The following is a 9,018-nucleotide window of genomic DNA, read 5'->3' on the forward strand; positions in this document are numbered from 1 at the left end:
CTTTGTGGTCGAACCAAAAAACTGTCTTGCATGTTTCTCAAAGCATGACTCACAACCACTTTCTTACACCTTAAGCAAGTCTTCTGATGTCAACGTGTGTCCTCCATCTTGCGATCTTGACAACCGGCAAGTCTTTCCCACTCTCAATCTCTCGAGCCGCCTTGCCACTTGCGCCAGCATACCTTTTCGATTGACTTTGTCAACACGCTATTTTCATCCTCCATCTCATGCTTTGCCTAATCTCCACGTGTACAGCTAGGATCATCCTTGACTCTGCTCGGCTCCCTCAATCATTCGGCACCAAGCTATCCGTTTAGCCCCGATCTTCCAACTGTTGGTCACCAAGTTGAATCCATCACCTACATACCAAAAGACAAGGAAACATGTACTTCCAACACCATTTAACTCTATCATAAATTAGTCAAAATCAAAATCCCTGTTGAAAGAGACATCAAACAGAAAACGTGAACTTCGTATGTTCTGACATACATACGTCCTGAGCACCGAACCATCCACCATGTATAATTCATCAGACTGACCATCTTGCAACCCTCTCTGCAAGAAATGCTCCAACGTGCTATTCATTTCATCGACAGACCATCCGACGTATACATTTTCACCGAACCACCATTATCTCTGCAACATAAGATTCAGCGTATTCTCCAGCGTTTACATCTTCCATCGCCAGACCATTCGTCGCATGTAAGTCCACCAAAGCCTATTTGCAACCTCTCTGCAAGAAATAGTCCGCCGTTCATTGTACCTATCGCTGGACCATCTAACGTGTACTTTAATTTTTTGGTTTTGAATAGAAATGCTCCAGCGTGTACTCCATTTGAACGCCGGACTATCCGGTGTGTTCAAAATCCTAGGCGTCGGACCATTCAATGAGTACAATTTTTCTAGACTCAGTCACAAATACTCAAACTCTATTTTCTCTATAACTTTGGTTTGTTATGATCATAATTACAATACATAACCATGCCTATACAATTTCAAAATCATCAAATCAATTTAACATCATTATCAATCACTTGTCACATATAAATTAAAGCACATTTCAACTTAGTTTCTTACTTTGTGTAAGTCTGTACACTCCCACGTTGTTTGTGTTGTCTTCAGATTTTAATTGTCTTCCTGCTAGCGTTTCCATCCTGCTTGGACGTTGGAAATTTTTGTTTAAAACATGCATCATTGCGGGCTTTCCATAAGGACCAATAATTAACTGTGCAGCCCACAATTACTATGTTTTTTTTTTGTTTCTTTTGGGAATTTCTTCAGCCAATTTCCCTAACAAGTGGTTTTGAAAACTCAAGCTCCCGTTAAAGATAAAAAAAATTATTATGGTATATCAGACGTAGAGTGATTTTGATCAAAGATAATCTGATCAAAAGAAACTAGAAGCTTCAAGTGCTCCTTTTGTAATCATAATGAAAATATTTAATACCTTTTATTTGAATGTTCTTTGGCTAAGACAAATTGGTATATAGTCATAATAGCATTAGGGATTAAGAAATCGAAGAATATTTCACATATGATGGGTACTTAGTTACGTGATATATGAGCTAAGAAAAAGAGAAGAATCTTACTTGAGATAGAGCCTTTTTTAGGCTATTTAGCTTTGTCATAATGATATAGTATTTTATACAAAAATATGTCATTCATACAGGTACTTTTTAGAAAAATTTATTGGGTGAGGTTTTAGAGACTGCTACACATGGAGGATCAAAAGGAGGAATTTCTGAATGCTTGCTATTCATTAGAGGTGGTGGCAATAGAGCTTTTTACTAAACACAGGTGACTTTGTAGTTATAGCTTACAAGTTTCATGACACTTATTTTCTTTTTAATCATGTTTACTCCCCGTGTGATGTTAGCTACCTATGTTGAGATATTGTAATAATTAATTGTTGGTTGTACGCATCTCTGGATGAAAAAGCCAGATGCTTTTCTTCATTTTCTAAAAAAATTATAAAATAACTTGTACATCGAGGTCGGAGTACCTGTAAGGCAAAATGAACATTTAACCTTTAACCATGTCGCATGAAGGTAAACTTTAGTTCAAGGGGATAGCTAAATCTCACCTGAGTGTTTTAAAGGGCCTTGACCCATGAATTTTGGTGCCTTAGATTTGTGCTTTAGGAATGATGGTTATGAGGTAAGAAAAATTCATGTATTTAAGGCCTCTAACACCTGAATTTTTGTTTATACATTAATTATGGTTAGTTTATATTTGAATTACAACAGCTTTACAACGGAGTTACAGACATTTTTCTTTTGTGTAATTTTGAAGTAATGATGGCGTATAGTAACTAAAAGTTCAGGTTATTGGTTTTGGCACCACTGCAACTATATTTACAATTTTTCTCAACTACTTCCACTAGAAATTTACAGACAGTGGCCTTCAGAGTTTGAGTACACAGTGGTCTCATTCATTTTCTGATGTATCCGAAGTAAAAGGCATTACGAGAATATGCGAGTAGATATAGCTTCCCGATGAACTACACGCCATTCCACCTTGGGGAAGGGTCTCTTTTCACCTGTACCAAATCTGCATCCTCATGCGCATGCGCCACGGTCAGAGAAAAGAATCTCCAGCCGCTTTCGTAGCTGGTATTCAACGCTGGCACCTGACGTGAGGGCGCTGGTCAGGTGAAGTGATTCCGGCTAGCTAGCTCGCGCCGTCGTGCGTGCATTGTGCGCAACCCATTCGCGAGCTTTGAGCCTTTAAAGAGCAAACATCGATCACACACATGATTAATCCAGGCGTTCAAGATTGCGGCCATCTGCCGGTGAATCAGTGAATGTATTCCACGGCTCTATATATCTAACCCGTTCCATTGCCTTAATAGAACAAACAAGGACCGCAAGCTGGTGCTTGAAATGGTGGAAGAAGCAAAGGTAGAAGAATCTTGCATGGATATATAATTGGGCAGCAAGATTGATAGGGTAGGGAGTCAATTCCACTGTTTCTACCGCAACCCCTTGTTGCTCCTAGCTACCCGACATGCATATGCATTGCTTCAACAAACGCACAATCTAGCCTCTCGACTCCTCCCCGGCCTGCCACCCACTGATTAGTACGTAGTGATTACCCGGTTTGATTTCCTGGTACGGACTACGGAGACATGACATGCATTAGAAAAAGAGCCATCCGGCAGCCGGCGTGCTCTCAGGTCCATCGAACCTGAACCTTGTGTTTGGTTACCACAGGCGTCCGCGCGAAACCGCGGGCTCCGGACATACCTTGCCAGCTCTGGCCCTAGCAACTAGTCAGACCAAATACAGGACACCCGCACCCCCTCTCGCTGACACGCGGGGAAGGGCCACGAAAAGCTTACCAACCATTGCTGTTGCATCTGCTATATCTGAAGCTCTTGTGCAGTCGTGTTGCGAGGCTCAGGATCAGTGCAGGGCCTCATGCAGACGAGGATGGACGGGGGCAAGGTGGCGGCGCTGCTGGCGACGGTGGCCGTGCTGCTTCTGCTGCTCCCGCTGGCGCTGCCCCCGCTGCCGCCGCCGCCGGCGCTGGTGCTGCTCCTCCCCGTGGTCATGCTGCTCCTCGTGGCCTCGCTCGCGTTCTGCCACACCAGCTCCAGCAAGGTCGTCGCCCGCGACCAGGGGTCGTTCGTGAGTGGGGCTGCTGGATCCCCCCACCTGTGTTGAGGAACACAGCAGGTGCGTGCAGTATCGCATGCATGGAGTGAAGACTCTCGAGAAAATGTACAGGGTAACAGATATTGACTCGGTAGCCGTAGATCAAAATTAGCGATGCTTACATTGATGTGTAGGCTGATTCCCCTTTCCATTTTTCTTTCTTGGTGAGTGATTAGCTGATGATGCCATGATGTATTAATTAGTGTAGACGCAGCTTGATTATGTCCAATTTTCTATATGAATCTTCAGTGCCCAACGATGAGTAATTTGGCGTGAGAACGCTACTGTATGTAAACTCTTTACTGTATGGGTCGAGGTGAGATCGGACAGGCTCCATCTGGAGCATGACGCGCGTTGCTCGCGCCACGTCTCCTCAATTCGGGCCGGAGGCCTTGACGAGTGCAGACTAGCAGCTCCTCGCACCAACAGGCCGTGATCCGCCTTTTCTGTGGGCGAGACCGCTAGTTATTTGGGCTAAAACGTGATATGGGCTGGCTGTTCCGGATGCGTTGAGGTATACTTGGAAGAACTTTTTTATTATTTAAAAACGGATTTTGCAAATATATACATCCATTTTAAAAATAGATGACCCTCTACATAGCCCACCAGCGTGGACAGGCCTTGGTACCTGTGCTCGTTCAATAGGTGATAAGTACTTGTCGCCCAACAAAATAGCGACATGTAAAAGTCGCCTATCAAATGAGCGATAAGCAGTTGTATTTATTTATTTATTAGAATGAAACTATAAATGATTATGAAATAAAATTTCTGTTTTTTAAAATTGTTGTGAATCCATTCCAATTGAATATTGAATAATCAAATCATTCAATTCATTGGTTTTGAGATCTTTTAAAAAGTGAACTAATCAGATGGGGATTTTCTACATTACTTTGAGAAATTTAAGTAATATGAAGAGGGACTAAAGACCAATAATTTTATTCGCAAAAGTAAACGTTTACAATTAATATAAAGCTCATGGTACATGATTTTAAATTTTACAATGTCAGAATTCTACTGTGTTGAGCAGGGATATTCCCCTGTAGAACTAAGATAGTCGACTAAATGGGGTGAATAGGCGCCTTACAAATTTCTTGCACCTAATTATTCTGCTATTAAATCACTTGATCTAACTGGCGCCTTATCTCAAATGTCAGTAGGCTTTGCAAACACTCACATATGAAACCAAGGCTTAGTTAGATCAAGTGATTTAAAATAAAATTGAGTAATTAGGCACATTTCTTTCATTTTTATCCTCAAGTTGTCTCTTATCCAAGCAAAGTGTCACACGACTGAGTGCAGCAAACACCTTAAAGCTTCAAGACAACCGTATTGAATCATATTTTAGCATAAGATACTTGATTTCACAAGGTTATTCATATTTTCACAATGAATCAAATTTTCACATAATCAAGTTAAGTAATATCTTTGCGACACAAGGAACAGATGTTCCCCTAAGATTCTATCATGAGCTAAACATTTGAGAAGGATAGAAACCTTAGTGCAATGTTCCCTAATCCCCTAACTTGAACCAAGAAGCCTAGAGCAAGATATTCATCAAACTAGTCTTAACATAAGCATTGATAAGCCAAAGTAATTACGGACATGGTGATCAAGAATGTAGCATTTCATAGTCTACATGATTCATAAAATTGCCAAATTTCATTTTAAGGAAATCTAGCTTGCTTGAAATATTTTATGTTAAAACATCAAGAAGAGCCTAAGATTAAAAGCTTGCTTCGCACAACTACTCAACTTAGTTAAAATTCAAATCTAGCAATAAAAAATGCTAAAGACATACAAGTCAAAACTCAACTACTATGATTATCTTACATGATGCGATGCAATACAAATAGGGATGGCACATAGGGATGGTAACTCCCTATATGAAAATAAGACAGAGTATATACAAAGGCAACTCCCCCTCATACAATGCCATAGGGATGGCACATACCAAGATCTCCCCTCAAATAGGTAAATCTAGTAACATCTAGAGGTTTTGTGAAAATGTCGGCTAGCTAGTGTTAGATATCAATATATTTCAAATTTATATCCCCCCTTCTCATTGTGGTCTCTCAGAAAGTGGAATCTCATATCGATGTGTTTGGTTCTAAAGTGTTGAACTGGATTATTGGCTAAACTTATAGCACTGGTGTTGTCACACAAAAATAGCACATTTCTAAAATCTAACCCAAAGTCCTTTAAGGTAGCAACTATCCATAAAATTTTTGAGCAACAGCTAGTATTAGTTACATATTCAACTTCAACGGTGACTGTGCAATGCTAGACTGCTTATGAGAAGACCAAAACACAAGAGAAGTACCAAGAAATGACACGTACCAGAAGTACTCTTCCTATCAATTCTACACCTAGCAAAATTCGCATAAAAAAACCTCAAAGAGAAAGCGAAGAGGAAGTAGAAAACCAGAGTCCATACTTAAGAGTGTGCTTAAGGTACCTCAGAATGCGTTTCACGCTTGGCGGTGAGACTTCCTTGGTGAAGCTTGGAAGCGCGCACAGAGGTAGACGGCGAAGTGGATGTCTTGTCTTGTCGCCGTTTGGTACAAGAGGGAGCCAATCATGCTCCTGAACTCCAGCTGGTCCACCATTTTCCCATCTTCATCAGGATCAAGCACAGTCGAGGTAACCATCAGCGTTGCCAAGGGCTTCGCGTCACTCATTGCGAACTTCTTTAGCAGCTCCTTGGTGTACTTCGTTTGGTGGACAAATGTGCCCTGCTTGCATTACTTGATTTGAAGTCTAAGGAAGAAGTTGACCTCGCCCATCATTGACATCTCGAACTCCCTGCTCATAGTTTCTGCAAACTTAGCCACAAGTGCATGAGAAGAGCCACCAAAAATGATATCATCCCCATAAATCTGAACAAGTAGGGAATCTTTGCCATGCCTGAGAGTGAATAAAGTTTTATCAACCGACCCCATGATATACCCATGCTCTAACAAGAAAGACCCGCTGGATATTTTAATCTATTTCATTGTATTTTTCCGCTGCATATCCTTTTATATTGTGGACCAGTTGGTCATAATGTTGTAAATTTAATCTAATTAAACATATTCACCTTGTAAAATGTATGGATGTGATATCACTGTTGTCACCGTGTGTACTTGCTACTGATCATGGGACAAGTACAGTGGAAACACGGAGTTTCGGGTAATCTAATTACCCGGTGCGTTACACACATCATCCTTGACAGCCTGAATATTAGGGTATCTGGCCCCCTGGCACACCTCGTTCTGACTATACTTCCATGACACATGATAACATTCATTTACTACTAGGTTTGCGAAATCAGGATGTTCCAGTTTGCAGGGACAGGAACATCATCCTCATCATCTAAGATGTCATCTTTATGAGCTTTCATATCCTCTCAGTCCTCCCGCTCCATCTATTCCATTAAACTAGGGATGAGTTCCCCATGTCTATCTCACTCGTTGGTTCCATCGGATCGGCTGAGGATTGTCCAACATTCAGTTCTTTCACCTCGTGTACCACCATTTTATCATCATCCTCCATAGTACATACAACCTACAACTCCCCAACTCCCTCCCTGTACCTCCATTGAACAAGCAGCATAGATGACCAACCTCTTTCAGTTGCCCACTCCAAGTTCCTCCTCCAACCCGAGGTAGCAGTTATCTAGAATAGATCCCAGTAAACATTTTCACTTCCACAGTTCACTACAACGCTAACGGCCAGCTCTTGTTGCTCAGGATCTAGTCTGAAACCCCGCATTAACTAGACATATAATACCATAAAAGTCTTTTCCATTGGTTTAGCTATATCCTTGTCCTTTGATCAAACCCCGACAAATCTACCTCTTGCAGACCATAAACAATGCCTCGTTCTCTTTATAAAAATCTTGAAATATCACTTATCTGACATACATGCTCACGATCGATAAAAAAACTCTACTATTATTTCAACTTATAACAACTATATGCCAGATCTGCAACAACATAATGTAATACAAACATTTAATGTTACTTTAAAAAAATAGGTCTAACAGTTACTCTACGTTGCAGTAAAAACCTAGATCTAATAAGTACAAATATCCCTAAAAAAACCTAGGACTAACAGTTACTCTACGTTGCTCTAAAACCTAGATCTAGTAACAGTACAACTATCACTAAATTAGATCTACTAACATTGCTCTAATATCACTAAATCATATATATATATGATGTCTAACTATATCCAAAACTAAATTGTATGGCTAAGCTATCACAAACTATATCGGATGACTATCCTAACTAGTTTGGAAAAAAAACCTGGTTAGAACTATTACCTCCACAGCATTTAAAATCGAGCAAGACTTCATCGTTGTTCCTCTCTCTCGCACGCGCATGTCAGTGAGAAAGAAATGAGTCGATGAAGGGTAGGAGGTTGGCACCTCTTACCTCTTATATAGGAAAAGCTATCGTCCTTCTAACCGGTGATAACTTTTTTAAGTAGGACCCGTGTGGAAGGCCCTTTCATGGGTGACAATTTTTTAGTGGGGTCTGCACGGAAGGGCGATAGATGGATGATATGAGTATATTTGTACAATTTTTTCAAATAGATATATATATATATATTTACAAATTTCTGAATTAAAAAATATAAAAAAATCTACTCGGAACACAAAAGGCGTGAATATGCATCGAACTGTACTTAATCTGAGGCCTACAGTTCATCCGATGGTGCACTAGACTGTCCCAGATCGTGTGCACCAAGTACTGACAGTTGGGATCAAGTAGGTACGACTTCCTCTCTTCGAAAGCACATGACTCGAGATTACATTTTTTTTTCCAACAGGACATGTATTATATTAAAATAATGACAATGATTACAACCTGAATATTAAAAAAGATCTTAGAGATTAACTACATAACATAAATATAGGCGATAATTCTAATCTCTAAGTCCGACATGTATCCTTACCACCTTAGGGTCTCATTAAATCACTGAAAAACACATGGAGACAAAGAACACTAAATACGAGACACAAAAAATCTACAAAAACAAAATAAAGAGACTCTAATCTTAGAACACCGCAAGAGATACGTGCAGACAAGCACTACCACAATGCTGACCATCTTCATTTATCTAACAGCAAGCCAGCACCACTGAACAAGTTAGTGACCCGGAACACAAAGCCAGCATCATCAATTGAACCATGGACAACCTAGAAGAAGAAGCGCTCAAATCAAGGGAGTAAAATTCCATCGAATCCGTTTGCAATTAGGCTGAGGAAAACATACTTTCGTATATCTTCATCGAAGAACTCGGATAATCCGCTATGGCCATCGACGAAGGAAGCAAAAGTACCTAAACGCACCCATCACCATGGAGAAATCGAACCCTA

The sequence above is a fragment of the Phragmites australis genome, chromosome 9, assembly GCF_958298935.1.
Source record: "Phragmites australis chromosome 9, lpPhrAust1.1, whole genome shotgun sequence".
Lineage (NCBI taxonomy): Eukaryota > Viridiplantae > Streptophyta > Magnoliopsida > Poales > Poaceae > Phragmites > Phragmites australis.